The following is a 16279-nucleotide window of genomic DNA, read 5'->3' as shown; positions in this document are numbered from 1 at the left end:
TTCAACATATTTTCTTCTTATCTTCCTCCTATTATTTGTAATTATCTAAACAACAAATGTTTTGTCTTCCTCTGTATTTTCCTCCTCTTGGCCGTAGGATCCACATCAGTCCACTGGACATGTTGTGCGTGGCTCCGGTTTCCAGCTGCTGTGGGTCTGATTAACACAGGGAGATGGGCTGCTGTATCACTCCATTAGGGCTGGCAGAGGGGGCTGCTGATTGCAGCCACTCAGCCATTACATGCTGTCATGAGATACTCCCATTTTACCCATTTTGTGCACCCCACCAGCACCACCCTAAATCACTTTATTGTGGAGATGCTGTTGATTGGCAGGAGCTTTCACCATCCCACAGCACCATCCCCAGCTTATGTTTATTTTCGATGCTAATATTTTTTTTCCATTTATCATTTACTCTAACGTTAAAGTAAGCAGTGCCCATCACAGTTTGGTATGCTGAAACCAGAAAACATTAAAAATTTGGCATAAAATGTTACAGACAAAACAATAGACAAAAGAAACAAACTGAGCTAAGAGTATGAACTAACACACATAGTAATGATAGTAATGGTAAAATAAACAAATGTCTATATCTAATGTTTTTTAAAGGAAAATACTAAATATTCTCTCACTCTGGCTTCTAAATTTGTTGATTTTCTTTGTTTCTTTCAACAATAAACTTTTTGGACCTGAAGTGTTTATGTTTGATCCAGACAACTAAAAGAGAAAAGAATAGGCGGCTTAATCAGCAATGAAAAGCACTACAAATAACAATACTGAAATAAGGGCAAAGTAAGCTAAGACCAGGCATTATTAACATGGGAGGCATTTTAACAATATTCACAGTTGTCTTGAATTCTCTGCAGATGTCAGAATTCATAAGTGTAAATTAATTTATTCTGACTGTCTGGAGCAGAAAACGTGAAGGTTTTCTTTCCCATCTTATTCCATATGTTAGGGACAGAGACTGTGAGACTGTGTTCCTTAATTGACCCACATACATGCATATTTCTTTGTCCAGGCACAAACTTTATACTCCTTTCCATCATCCTACCTCTGAAACACACACACACACACACTCTGATGAATGCTGTGCTGCTTTCTGACATGAGCCTGCAACTCGAGATGGCAGGTGTCAGTCAAATGTTCCCATTAAGATGGAAACGACGAATTCACTAACCGGGCAGAAGTGTTTGACAGAGCAGAAGCTGGGTCAGCTGCTACACTCGGTCGACCGCTGATGTTTTCAGTCCGTAAACAACTCGCATCATTTCTCAGCAAACACCCGATTCATCTTTTAGTTGGAGATGAAGTACGGCGCAGTTGGACGCGTGGTTGCATTTCTGTGGTTCATCTGCTTCAGAGCCATATGCGAATAATTTGTGCAGCTGTAGTCACAATAATTGTATCCATTGCAAAGTCTACGTTATTGTGATTACTGAAGCAAAAGCATACCACCCCTTATCGTTCCCTACTTGAACTTGAAATGTATATCACCTGGTAATCAAAGTGGTAAAAAGTTGTGTGATAGGCGAGTCTTTCTCTCCCCCCAATTTTTCGCTTGGTCGAGCCCAAGATCCACCTTTTATTCATGGCAACCTCAAGGCAGGAGATTGAGGCCGAGAGACGGGCCTTATTTGTTTTGATGTCTTTACGTTGCACAAAAGAAGGTGGCAACCATTGAATGCGTCTACCCATGATGCTCTGGGGTAGCTCCACGCCAGCGGCCACTTCACTTTCCCTTCTCTCTCCCTCACTGTGACATTTCAAAGAACATCAAACATTTCAAAATGAGAATGGATCCGCTTCATCTCTGTCCCCTCCTGCAACATCACCTTCTTCAAGCTCTTTCATGTCCTGCTTTGCTGTTTTTGGTTTTTTTATTCCCTTCGAATGTGAAACTTTCCAGCTTCTTTGAAAGACATATGACCAGTGCAGACAGTTGGATCCAGTCAGCAGAATCTCACTCTGATATGTACACAAATTTTCAAGCTCAATTTTTCAAAGGTGTTGCGAGATGGTTGCCTTGATGGGAAATAAAACTGCTGTATAAACCAGTATAATATTCAGAATATTCAAGATTTGTTCATTCATGTTTCTTGTGAAACACACGATGATTTCCAGGCTTAAAGAAGTGAGTTCGGAAGGGAAAATCAAGCTGCCTCCAACCTCCACCAAGGGTCCCACTAAAATCTCAGGGAAAGCCAGTTGATAGGAGTGAAGGTTTTTTGTTTTGTTTTGTCTTTAAACTTTTACTCAGTTTTTAGCTTTAGTTTTTCGTGAATTTATCTCTTCAGTCATCTTGTAACCTCTCAAATTTATCCTGTGGTGTCCTAACCCCAATTTGCGTGAGCGGTGCTCAATGATCAAAAGTCATGTTTAAAATTAAAAGTGACATGGATGAGCATCACCTCAGACACGATCTTTTCATTAACCTGTAACTGCATCCCAGGAGCCAATAAGAAACATCACCTCCGTTCTGCCTGACTCCACCTGCCTCCTCTACATCACTGCCTCCAAGCGAATCCAGAATACATCAATTCTCCACAACCAGTCCCACCACTGTTTCTGCTCCCCTTGAGCTCATTTACCAGCAATTCCCCTTCCATCATGCCAAACTGTTTTTGGAGGCCAAGATTGGGCCAATTCCTCCTAGCACGACATTTTCATTACAGCCAAAAATTGAACACATGGTGACCTCCACTCAATTCTCAGCTCCCTCATCAGGTCAAGGCCTCCTTTCTCTTCCTGAGAAAACGATTTTTATTTTTTACAGCCAACTGTCTAAGAGCTGTGGCTGCACAGTTACCGCTCCCATAATGATATCAATCAGAGCCAATCACGGTGCTCCCCTTTGAAGTTGCATGCTAATTTGGGCCTTTAATGAACCCCATCTCAGTCTAATTTTGTCACCAGCTCCGTGATTGCATTGATCAAGTTAACCTGTTTTGTAACTCAGTGGGGGAGGGGATGAATGTCAGACATTCATGGGAAGAAAGTGTCCTCACAGGTTCAAAGTGGAGAAGCTGGCTGAAACCAGCACTGGCTAGCAGTGACTGGGCAGAGCGCCAATCAAGTGGGGCTGGGAAGTGCTTTCTTGTTGTGCCAAACAGTGTTTTGGCACCGCACATATTCTCACTTTCTGCCCATGGAGCACGGACACAGAGTCTGGCACTCGGTCAACATATCGCACAAAGCAGGGGGATGCTTATCCAACCCCCAAACTTTCAACCCCACCCCTCAGTACTTGTGCAGGTTTCTTAGGTGTGGTGAGCTGGCAGCTGTAGTGGAAGATTCAGATCATTTACTCAAATTAAATTAACAGAAGTCCCGCAGTCAGAATTCTACTTAGGTATACGATTTATCAACAAAATACACTTAAATTTACATGTACCCATATGTATACGCTCCTCTTTAACAGATAATCTTAAGAATAGATAATCTTCAGTACAGGACATTAATTATTAAATAAATTATTGAGACCTAACTGTGGTCTTACTCAGATTTCCTCTCTGGAGCTCAGTAAAGGATTATCTTATCTTATCTTATGTTTTCTTGGAAATTTACTTATGGTCATGACAGCTGTGAGATGCCGTTAAAAGCTGCAGTAGCTAGTAACAAATGTACTTCTTTCAAGAATTCAGTGTCGTTATCTTAGAAGACAAAATAAAAGATGATTAATGCACATAGACATCCTGTTGAAGTTGAGATCAGTGTGTAGTACAGAATGTGAAGTCTTAAGTCCGCATACCTCAGAATTGTATTTCAGTGCAGCATTTTTAAAAAAAATCTTAGTTATTTTTCACCTGTTCGGCAGGATTGTTGGCTGTATGATAACTTTCACCCGGCTGAATTAAAGTTCCAGTAGTTCTCAGGGAATTAATAAATAAAATCTAATCCTGCTGTGAGACATGACAAACTGAACAAACTTACTGATGTACTGAGTTGTCCACAACCATCCAAGTACAGTATGTTGAATAGTTATTCTGTCTGCTATATTTTAGTAAGATCATAAAATTAGGAAAAGGAGACATAGATTTCTTTTTATTTAATTAAGGTTTAATAGTGAAGCTCTGCACTCAGGTACAGATGCTGCCAGACACTCACTTTAATTGCCGTCTGCAGGTGAAAACGGCTTCTCCTCTCTGCGCACTCGACTGAATGCAAGCGTCTAATGGCCTCTCCAATGTTGTTTTATTCTCTGACTTTTTACGTGTGAGTAAGCATTTAAGCTGTTTCGGTATCTGTCTGGTAATTAGGATGTTTGAGGCGATGGCAAATTGGTGAATCAGTGGAGTAAGAAGTCATACCGAGAGGGAAAAACAAAGAAAGAGAAGGCAAGTGACAAACAGAGCGGCTGTGAGACGGTTCACAGCTGCCAAGCAGGTAGCTGCCCTCACAATGTGACACGTCTGCCACCTCAAACTGGGTGCTCACAGGATCTGCCAGCTACCACCATTCCTGCTTTTTCTCCCTCCTACAAAGGCAGGTGAGCTCTTCTCACGTCCCTCTGCTGTATGAAATAAGCCATAGCAGTGCCAGGTGCCTCTGAAAAGAAAGACAAGGGAAGGAAAATAGAATTAAGCCTCCAGTGTGGACATTACTGTGGTGGGAGTGACAGCATGCCTTCCCACGAGACACCTTGGCTCTGCTGTTGTCACCACTGTGGACACAGCAAGTCCCTGTAGCCCTCTGAAATTAACACAATCTGACCCACAGCCTGCAGTCTCTGGCTCGATGGGGACAGCAGGCTCATTCAGGGTGACAGAACCTGTGACTTGTCCCAGCAAAGCCTGGGTGTCCTGACTACACTGGGACATTAACGAGTGCCACTCTGCATGAAGTGCTCACTTGATTACTACTGACTTTGGCTTGGATAAATGAAATAACCACACCAAGGTGACTTTCACAACTTGTCTGTCACTTGGTCTTTTCAAAGGATTTAAGCACATGTGTACATGAATGAACACTTTGCATTTGTTATGCTGACACATCAGCCTCCTCTGAGTGCAGCTGTACCAGCATGCATTCACACTCTTCTGTGCAGCATTTTCTCACTTGTTACAGACAGGCAAATAATTGGTAATGTAGTGCTGCGTTAAGCTGATTGTTTTCCACGCATCAGTAAATAACATTTAAACATCTGACTCCCGACCCGGGGCCAACCACTGATTCCCATAGCAACGCTGGCACTCACATGTGACGAATCCAGCAAAAGCAAGCCCGGGCAAACACAAGCATAGACACTTTTTATTAGGACTAAAGTCAAACTCTTCTTGCAGCTCGGTGTTGTTCCACTGACTCATCGATTGAGGACCTCCTGATGTGACCAACAGCTGTCTCTCAGCCGAGTGGCTCAGTGATGGCCGCCTGGTGTTGTTCTGCCTCAGTGTTGGCCGTCAGAGTCAGAACCCCCATCACACCCCACTTTGTGTGCACATTTCTACGCTGCGTTGAGTAACAGTAATGCTCCTCACAGACGGTGGGCTGCCTATGAATCATAGCCTGCTGGTGGGTGGTGTTAGCCAGTTAGCTTGGACACCACAAGCCTCACTGTGCCAGTCCTGATGACTTCAGTTCTCACAGTTTGTGGATTTTAAGTACTTTTTTTCCACTGTGCACACCTTCAGAGAGAAAAGCCATAGTTGTATGTTTTATCTCACCAGGCTGACAAATATATTCTGTTCTAGAAAAGAAGGTATTGATTTAGTGCATCACACTCAGATCTTTCTAGACAATTTGGTAGCCTTGCATTTGTTGTGTTGCTCTTCTCTCTGTGTTCCTCTGTCCTCACCCTTTTTCTTTTAAAACCTGAGGCCTGGTGTAAACCGTGGGATGATAACTAAAGCTGTAGATTCATTCTTTACATCAATTTTTCAGCAGGTTTTATGAGTCTCAATAATAGAACTGGGCACCTGAGATTCATTTCCACGCCCACGGTCAGCTATTAATGGATGTGGACACGACCTTAATTAACGGTTTGCATTAGAGCTAGAACCATTTGTGTGTCTGTGTATGTCAGTTTAGAAGGACCAAGACATTGAAATACAGAAATACAATACTAGGATTGTGGTAAAGTAGAAGGAGTCATTATTACATACACTGAACCATGTTGTCAGGTTTCTCCATTTAAATGGTTTGTGCATGGTTTTTGTGCGTCATTAGCAGATCTGATCCTTTCTGTACCTTTCACATGCAAATGATTCTTTTTGCATTTTCCTTTCCACCTCCATCCTCCGTAATCCCACACTTCCTCTTCATCATTGCGAGCATGAGCAGTAACTTCTAATTAGCATCAAAAGTCCAAGTCGCATGCAATATCTATGAGCTCTGACATTTGTGACAAGACACAAATCCCTCAGATGACCCCAGGGCCTCACACATCGAGGGGTCTGGGGAATATCAGACACCATTACTCACCATCTTGTAAGAATATTCAGCCCAGCGTCTTCAGCCTAAAGGTTTTCCAGGTCTTGTCTTGATAGGTCAAAACTCCGAGTGCACTTCTCATGACGAGGAATGTCAGAGTGATTCATGGTTATTTATTTCGTTGGTCATGCCTGTAGCTGTCTTTTTTTCAGCTGGTGTGATGTAATTGCCTTTTCTAGTGGTGTGGCTGCAGCTCAAACAGGCGTGTCCGTTTATCTTGCTATGTCTAAAATGTGAATTCCCATGTAATGCTACTTATGTTTGTACAAAATCAACAACACCCCGAGGAAAAAAAACTGGACAGAACTTTATTGGCACGTTGGAGAAGAAATGGCTGAAGGCCAGCGAGCGAAGTTTACTGGTGCTAATCTCAGGTGGAAAAGCTACAAGCCACATGCCCTCAGGTGTGGCTCTGCGCTGGCATCGCCTCAATGGGCACACAGCCAGTACTGCACCCATTGTTACCAGGGCTGCCCATGCTGACCCTGATAGTTTTCTAAGATAGTAATACTTAAATTATTCAGGCACTGCATGTCCAGACTTTCCAATTTGTATTGTAGAAGGTCTGCAGTGATATAAAAAATAAATGGGAACTTTGATTTGGAAACTGAAATGTAGAATATGCAGCAGCTTGGTGTATTAATTAAATTGTGAAATTTGAGCAGGTTTGACACTTTAGTGACATGAGTGACCTCCTTTCTCTTCTTTCTCTGGGCTCAGAATAGCTCCACTGTATTTATTTGGTTTTTTCACTCCTAGCGCCTGAAACCTGCACCTGGGTCTTTTGGCAAGAGTCAAGCAAATCTGTTCAGCTTTGCTAACATTATTTAGCCTTCAAATTGATGAACCATGTCCAACCTCAAGCAACAATCCTTTTTGCTGTCGAGCTGTGTGTGTGTGTGTGTGTGTGTCTGAACTTGAGGCTTGCATTGTGTTGATGCGTGCCAGTGTGGAGACAGGGAAGTGGCAGCAGGATGGATGCCACCCCCTACCCCCCCACCCCCCCGGTGAGAAAATGAGTGGAATCACAGCATTTTCCACCCAGCTGACACCCAAGACAGATGGAGCTCGCGAACACTGCAGTGCAGCCCCAGCCAAAACCATGGCAACAGCGTATATGCTCCTACAGGAAGCCTGCCAGGCCAATCAGAGAGGAGAAAGCATTGCCATCTAAGTAGGTCCCTGAGGTAGACTCAGAGAGGATGATAGTCTTAAGGATGGAGGTTGGTGCTGAAAGAATCCAGAGGATCCATCATAATGTTGGTGGAAGATCGAGAGGAATATAAGACCATATGCTTCATGTCCTAAGGGGATGATTTGATATAGGCTGCAACAACTAGCATTTTAGATCATAGACAAAATGGCATGTCATCAGCAATCCCTCTGTAGCACTGTTAACAGAAGCTGACTAAAGCCTCAAGGCATGTCTATGGCTGATGTGTTTTTTTCTAGAGTTTACATATAGTGTTGTGTGTAAGAGCTGCCTCTGTAGAATTTGAGTTCACCTTATTGTATTTGTGTACTGCTGCCTGCAGGGAATTTGTCATTTCACTCAGACGTCTTTGCACAACGGCAGTCTTACAGATGCTGGAGATTCAGTGTCTCCATCGAGGACACTTGACCTCGGGCCTTGTAGCAGAATGAAAGCCTGAGTCTCCTCCACTCAGTCAGATCTACTTGTTGACCAAGCAGCCTGTTGTCAGAAGGTGTTTTTAAATTCAGGGATTTAACTTAATTCACTGAAACATTTACAGCTTCAGAGGATTGTTGTAAAAGTCTCTCAGTGTAGGAAATGGACCTGAGCAGAAACGTAAAGTCTCACCACAGTGTCTGCTTCGTTTGGGAAGGCATGTGGTGTAAAGTGGGAGGCCAAGATAAATGTCATAAAAGATGTTGTCATTGCGTGGGTAGAGGACGTCAAAGTCTTTATTGAAAATGCCTCAGGTTACCTAATAGGGTTGAGGTTTAACTGCCTGACATTGAAGCTGAATGTGACCCCCCACAAGCGGTGCTTAATTTCCATGTCATTCATATTACCATCTCAAATGGTTTTCACTGATGTTATACCTTTACGTCTTCATCATATCCACATTTACATCCCATTGTATCATTTTTTTTTTATTTCTTTAAAAATATGTGACATTACAGCTTGCAATTGATATGTCTGACATTATAGCAAGTGAGCCGCCGCCTTTGCTCTCATCCCCTTTGAAGAACTTGTGATATTGAGTTTTTGGAGTGTCTTGTTTGTTTCAGTTTTCTTGGAAAAGCAGTGAAATTCAGTTGCTCTGAATGGCAGTTATCTACACTGCGCAGCCTGTGTGGTGTGTTAAGCTGAATTGCCTTTTCTTCACTTCTCTGTGGAGGCTTGGTGATTATGTAGACTTTTTTTTTTTCTTAAGGAGGATAGATTACATTGAGTTTTGTCACTCAGGGCAGCAACTTAACTGCATGTGCTGCTTGGGCTGAGATACATGACAGCAAGCGCCTATTGCTTACACCGCTGCACCTCTCACCACCTTTTTTATTCATTTGACAAGACAATAACCATCAGCGCCTGCGGACACACAAATGAAGGATTTGTGCCATAAACATTCATCTCTGAATGCATGTTATATGGTGTCTTAATTTACAATGATGACATACACATAAAGAGGACATAAACACATTCTCAGGCAAACATCTGTCTACCTCACTTCCACACACACACACACACACTCACTCACACACACACACACACTCACTCTCTCTCACAGTCACTCCCCCACATGCATGGCATCCCAGTGGCCATATCCTCCACTGAGTTGAGTCTTTGATGAGGCGGGCGATCGCCTTTGAAGCCCAGCTCTGCCATCAGTAGCTTTTAAAGAAGCCCCACATCTCTCTCTCTCTCACACACACACACACACTCTTCATCTCTCTCTCTCTCTCACTCTCTCCCCCTTTTCCTTTCCCTTTCCGTCTGTCTCTTCCCTCTCTTTCGCTCCACAAACAACTAGCTCATATCGCCAACTGAACCGCAGCTACACGCTAGGCCACACAGATAACCCAAATCTGATCTTTCTCATCTTGCCTTGCCTCCTCTCATCACAGTCAGAGATTCAGAAACAAGCCCACCCCCATCCTCTGTCTCTCTGTCACTCTCTCAGTGAGGCTGTTACTGGTTTATCTTCTGCTTCACTTTATCCTCACCCCCTCATCGCATTGTGTTGGTCCAATCTCATTACCAACTCTCGTGCAATCTGCTCGCTCTTCTCTCGCAGATTATGTTGATGTTGATTGTTGGCGAGCAAACAACAGGTATTTTCAGTATGGTTTTTTTTTGTCCAGTATTCAGATGTACAACGGAGGAGGAGATGTGAACCTTTTCTTAAAAGAATAAAACAAGAGATCAGTTCAAAGATGTTCTTTTTCTGTACACTTTTGTTTGAACCTTGGCAACCATTAGCACTAAAGACTGGCAGTGATTCTTTTTGATCTCTTGTTCTTTCTGCAAGCAGCCTGAGAAGGGTCATGTTGGTCTTTGGGACGGTGTGGACCTCTTGACCTGCACAGGGTGATGTAGAAGGACATAATTTTAACTTTAGATTATTTAACATTGAATTGAGTGAAATATTTTGTTGTATTTAGCCTTGGCACCTGTAGGTCCAGTTTTTCTTCTTTTTCTTTTTTCAGTGGAATATTTCAACATCTACTTGATGGATAGACTTTGTGCAGACTTTTATGGTTCCCAGAGGATGAATTGTGCTAACTTTGATTCCTTGACCATTCACATAGTGCCATCATCAGGTCGAAGTTTCAACTGGTCCGAACCTTCATTTATGACCGTCACTAATGACAATCCCGTCAGTATCTTGTTTATAGTGCTAATTAGGATTGTGAACAAAGCTAAATATCACCATATTAGCATGTTGATGTTAGCATTTGGATAAAATCACTGCTGTACCTAAGCACAGCCTCACAGATCTGCTTCATCTTCATTCTTTTACCTCCACTGGATACGTCCAAGACATCCTCTTGCTAATCCCGTTCACGTTTCCTGTTGCTCCAGTGTCAGGCTAAAGTTTTTCTATTTTAGACGTTCTAGTGAGTTACCTCTTAAGCAACATTCAGGCCAAAATGGCTTTCTGTGGAGTTTGTACAGAAGATCTAATGGGCAGATTCCCATGAAATTTGCAGTGTGTGCTAACATGTTGTCAAGCATTTAGAATTTAATGACCGCATGTCCTCCCTAAGGACAAACTTGTTTTGTAATGCACTACTCATGCAGCATGTCTGTATTGCAGAGTATAATGAACAGTGCAGCCTCTGGGTGAACCCAGCAGGGTTTTCAATTTTAAGATTTTGTTGCTGATTGCAAGTTGCTGACAGGATATATATATAAAAAAAGTATGTGTGAAAACTTTAATCCATCACCCACACAGTCTTGCAGTGTCTCATTTATTTGCATGTAACTGACAGACAGTCTCAGACTGTTTTTCCCCCTTAAGGTTTAACAAGATCTCTCAGGTTTCCTTCAGTTTCATGGGGAGCATTGTCTGCTGGTGCCCACACAGGATGGTACCTGTTAGGTATTCTGTCTGGATGAGTTGGCCAGGAAGTGCCTCTTGTCCTCCTACATCAGACCTTGGAGACTGTGCCATGGCCCTAATGAGAAGTGGACCTGACATCCTCTCCAACCACTGCATCCCATCAGCACCCACCTTTTCCTGTTCTTCTTCTCCAGTAATGATGGCAGAGAGGTTGTGGCACCAGGAAAATTGTGGGTTGAATTATTGATGGGTCGCTGGGTCTGTCTGGTCTGTTTCTACAGGGAGGACTGATCTTATATGACACCCATCAGTGCGTAAACAGGTATAAGAGTGTTGCTACGTGACAGGAAATCTCTTTTATTTTTCCTGTGTGGAGTGCTGAGTGTGTGGCACAGAGGTAGATGAGGTCCAGTGTGCCAACATTATTATCTCCCAACGTATGAAGACAATGGTTCGCAGTGATTTGCTGTGACGGGTCTCTCAAGAGTTGGCTCCACAAATGTAACAGGATTTCCACGAATCTTCATGTATTTTTCAAAACAGTGCATTGGAACATGGGTGGGATTAACTCCTCCATCTGGATTTCCACTCTCTGTCATTTCATGTAGGGTTGGTGTTGCAGTAACACTGCACACAGCAGTCAGCCTTAGGTGAAAAACAGCACCGTCTGATTTCTCAAAGAAAAACTGAAGCATGCACTGCCACTCGGTGGCTACCCTGGAATACAGAAAGATTATCAATGTTGAAACATCTCAGTAATGACCAGTATTGTTCGCAACAGTCAATCAACCACACCTTCACATGGATCCATTATCCTGTGCAGCAGGAGTTTTTTCTTTTCTTTTCTTGGCATTCACAGACACGCACACAGGGCACATGTAATGGTGTGCTTTCATACTCATAGTAATTAGGCTCTGGATAACGTCAAGAGCTGAGGCAGAAGGCAGAGAGCGTATACGCACAGTAATTGCATCACTGAACTGAGAGAAATAAGAGGAACTGTGACTGCTGTGTTATATAGTAGCAGCAGTAAGCAAACTGTGAAATGATTTGTATGAGCCCGGTTTAGTGGGTCAGTGGGAGGGGTAGAAAATAGGTGGGCGGCTCATGCACTTGAGAGAGAAACATTTAAGCTGATGAGCATTGCTTAACAATATAGCTGTAATGTGGACTAATTTTGAGCTGCTCCTTTCCAGCAGGGGCTTGATTGAGCAGCCACCACCGCGTTTGTTGTCTGAGAAGTTCTCATGTGTAATTTATTGGATCTGCTTTAGCATGTTCGCCTACTTGCTCTGAGGCGATGCTATACTGCATAAATTATGCAGAGTACTTTTCGTTTCCAACATCAGGGTTGAGCGGCTGATCTGGGACTGCGTGCTTTAAGTTTACAGACAGCGTTCAAGACATTTGTGTCACGCTACTGGTTTTTGCCGATTGAGGTGCTGAAACACATGTTGAGCACAAAATTGCAGCTTTGTGGAATAAAATAACGGAAATGATTTTAAATTTTCCCATAATTCACTGGCATGAATTGAATAAAATAAAGGTTTTTAAATTACCCTGCAGAGAGCCTACAGTAGAAAAGACAACACAGGCTGGAGAGCGCTAACCTTTAATATTTAATATGTTTCACCCACCACTAATGCTGCCTGATACGGCCGTCATCTGTAGCTGAATGTTGAAGGCGGGATGCAGCTTGCTCAAAGGCAACAAGCGCTGATTGTAGTGGGACACAGACTTGTTGAACCATAGTTGAGTAAAGGTGCTGTGACCTGTGGACTCTTCTGCTTCACAGTCAGCTGACACCAGCAGCTTGTGAAATGAAGAACGAAATCAATGTGCAAAGAAAAGGTCTCCTCCTGTCAGTCTTGACAGATCCAGCTGAAAGAGTAGAAACGACTGAATCCAGGTCTTTTAATAGTCCTTGTGATCAGCGCCGACTACACTCAGTGTCTGAGATACCTATTTCTGTTTGCTCTTAAATATTTCTCCATGTTCCCCCACCTGGCAGACCGTTTGAAGATACAGAGAAGCGGTCCTTAACAATGATCAATGCCAAACAACAAGCAGGTGCAGCCGGCGCTTATCAAGAATCGACTTTTTGTCGCAGTTTCCTCGCGCTGAGCGTCTCGCTGTATTACGGCCTCAGCAGAATACACCTCAGATATCTTTCTGCCAGCTGCAGCCGTGGCACCATGTTTTCATACGAATGTGTGTGTTTGTGCAGAGACACATTTTTAAACCACTGAGATAATATTTTGTGGCAATAACAATGCATAAAAAAACTCCCTTACATCCACAATGAGCCTGACTGCACCCCACCGGTGTTTTCTGTGTGGGAGTTTGCGAATGGATCCCTTTTTTTTTTTTTTTTTTAAGTATGAGTCGCTATGATGAAAGTGGAGTCAGTGTTGAATTTTTTTTCCCCTCATTTGAGTGCCAATTATTCGTTGTATCGACACGTCTAGAGGTGTTGAATAGAGCCACAAAGCTGATGAGTTCAGTTTGTGAAAGTTGGAGAAGGATAAAGTATTCAGACTGCTGTTCAAACTCATTGTAAGGCACAGAGTTGACGTTTTTCTACGTGACTGTATTTGTTGGTTTGTTTTCGGTTTCTAGGATTTACATCCAGAGAAAGATGGTCAGTGAAAAAATGATGGAGAAACGAAGTGGCATTCATTTTGAAGAAAGTCTTGCCATTTTTAAAAACCTGAACTTCTGCTGAGACACTTTTTGGTCTCATGACTTCCTGTGAGTGAAAAACATTTGCAAACATTTTTAACTATATCCAAAATCTACTACATCTAAGTAGAGCTATTGCATTATTTTAATTTCATCTTCAATTCTTGATTATTGGTTTGTTGTTTGTGATTTTCCAGCTGCTCGGCTTCGAAGACTGTTTTACTTTTTCTTTTGTGATGGTAAACTGAATATCTTTTTCGGTTTTGGAAGTGTTGGTTAGCCAAAATAATGAAAGTCCCCTGTTTTCTGACATTTTACAGAACAGCCAACCAATGCAAATACACAGAAGGGGACCCTAACCAGATTACGGCAGATTAAATGTGGCCTTAGAACTGCGGATCTTCCCTCTTTGCCCACAGGCACAAATATGAGCGACCAAACAAACCACCTGCTACAGTCTACAGTCTTTCCTGTCTTTTTCTCTGGCTCATCCACAGGTGATGGCTGTCGTCACCGGTCTGTCGGTCCTGAGTGGCATGTTAGTTAAGCAGAAGCTCAGCATAAGATGATGGGGTTTTTTTTTCCCCTTTGTGGACAGACAGGCTCTGCTTTTTTAGCTGCTTTACAGATTGGTTTTTGGTCAAGAGTAAAAGTTGCCCTCTGACTTTCAACACAAATTGAAAAGTTGAGAAAATTACTTTGGACTTGCATGTTGGTGTGAGATAGTGACGGAAGCAGAGGAGGTTAGTTTGCAGATTTGTGTTCATAAGCTGACAAACAGGAATTATTCATCAGTGCTCTGAAGAAATCTAACTTCGTCTCAACCAAGCAACATCAGAAGATTCTCAAAATGTCACCCTCGAGAGTTTTTAGGTTTTGTCTTTATTTGTGGCGCACAGTAACCTAATGTGACTTCTGACGGAAGAAGCCGGTTGCACTGAAATAACAGTGCCTGTGCCAGACCCGTTGTGGTCTCAGGACTGGAAGTACAGAAAGTCAGTCCTTTGAAGCTGAGATGAGATTTGCCTTCAAGCTGCAGATGTGTTTTCCATGCCACTGCTGCTTACCGTCCATTTCTCATCTTCAGCAGATCTGGTCTTTGTCTGCTTGTTTTGTCTTCTCCATCTCAGTAATGTGAGTAAAGAGGTGGTGGTGGTGGCAGGTGTAAGAGAGGCAGGACTTTGTTCTCACACTAAAAGCCCACATTTTTCTCAGAACCTGTGACACTGTGAGCGAGGAGGTTGGTGCAGCTGATGAAGCTCTCTCGGGCTGCGGAAACACAGCAGCAAGTTGCTCACTGCCATCTTACATATTCACCTGGTCCATCACTTGTCTGATCAGACTTGAAAATATGTCCTGCATTTGAAGAAGAAAGGAAAATAAAAAAAAACAGACGAGAGAAATTAACTTAGGCTGGTTGTCAAGCCAAGAGATCTTGAAAATTAATCAGTTAAAAGTTTCTTCCTCTGTCGCAGACCTCCTGCCACATTTCAGTGGGCGACATCTTCCTCCATTATTGTGAATCTGGTCTGTTTCTTTTACGTTATCATTTAGAGGTACAGCAGGCGTATTCTGTTACCTCCATTACCATAACTGACACAGATTTTACTGGTGCATAAAATTAAGAGACAAACACACTGTGTTGCTTTTAAAGTGACCCCAAGTCAGCTGTCATGAAACTTCAACCAACCCGTTTGTGTTTGTGGTGTTTTGAAGAATATTTTACATATTTTGCAGAGACCAACAAAGGTGCTTGTTTAAAGCTGTGCAATGAAGTAATTTTACATTTCAGCTCCAGTATGTTGAAAGTTTGAGGCACTAACGTGATGACACTGTGCCACAGTCGTTTACAACACGGTATTTGACAGCATCTTATCCCCAGTGACGCTGACAACCACAGTGCACAGCTGTCCTAGCCCTTATTTATCCTTTTTTAAAAATACATGCATGTATTTGTTATCTCCTTTTGAAGATTTTTGTTATCAACAGGGACCAACAGAGAGGAACAGGCAGGGCAGGAAGTCGCAAAGGTTTAAGTGATGGACTAATACATTTCTGCTTTTGGTCTCGCCATGAATTTGTAAAAAGTTGCAGGTCTTATCGGTTAATTCTGAAGGTCAACAAGCTCCTGAAAAACACACAAACAATGCATTTCTCTTAGTTGTTGGACCAAGTCTTTTGCAGGCAGTATTTTTCAGGCATTCAGATGAACAGGGAGCTGAGAATGTTAACACATACAGTAGTATGGAAGAGTGCGTACGCCTGTTTTCCTGTATCCTTCTTTCCCAGAGGTGAGGACTGAGAGGCTTTACTGGTAAACAGAAGTGGCAGACCAAGAAAAGTGTCTCTCTGCTGAGCTCTGATGATGTTTACCGTGGGAGAGACGACTGCATGCCCAACGCTTGTCTTAAGCCGTTAAGAACTGATAGAAAAGCTGGAACTCCAACGGAGAAGGGAAGAAAGCGACCTGTCTGCTGTCACATCAGATCATCGTCGGCTTTTGCTGAGAACGGTTTCTGCTGTCTTATCAGATCGACACAGAAGTTAAAAAAACAAAACAAAAACAAATTGTGAACGTAACAGCTCTTGGAATTTGTCGATTGCTTTGCATTATTGGATGAATGGGAGGCTGGTTC

At 42.8% G+C, this 16279-nt stretch overlaps 1 protein-coding gene and 1 long non-coding RNA gene across 5 annotated transcripts in view; one reads left to right on the top strand and one right to left on the bottom strand.

Annotated features, from left to right (window-relative positions):
* The window catches only part of LOC124064191 (mannosyl-oligosaccharide 1,2-alpha-mannosidase IC), a 165297-nt gene that overhangs the window by 127439 nt on the left and 21579 nt on the right, over positions 1–16279 (top strand). The window lies entirely within an intron of this gene.
* Positions 4101–16279, bottom strand: part of LOC124064192 — an 18854-nt gene continuing 6675 nt past the window's right edge. Inside the window, exon 3 of the long non-coding RNA XR_006844235.1 lies at positions 4101–4548. This is a non-coding gene — a long non-coding RNA (uncharacterized LOC124064192). The remainder of the gene's footprint in view (positions 4549–16279) is intronic.

This window comes from Scatophagus argus, chromosome 9 (assembly GCF_020382885.2).
Source record: "Scatophagus argus isolate fScaArg1 chromosome 9, fScaArg1.pri, whole genome shotgun sequence".
NCBI classification, from domain to species: domain Eukaryota; kingdom Metazoa; phylum Chordata; class Actinopteri; family Scatophagidae; genus Scatophagus; species Scatophagus argus.
Note: the sequence above shows the minus strand (reverse complement) of the source record. Positions and strands in the feature narration are given on the sequence as shown.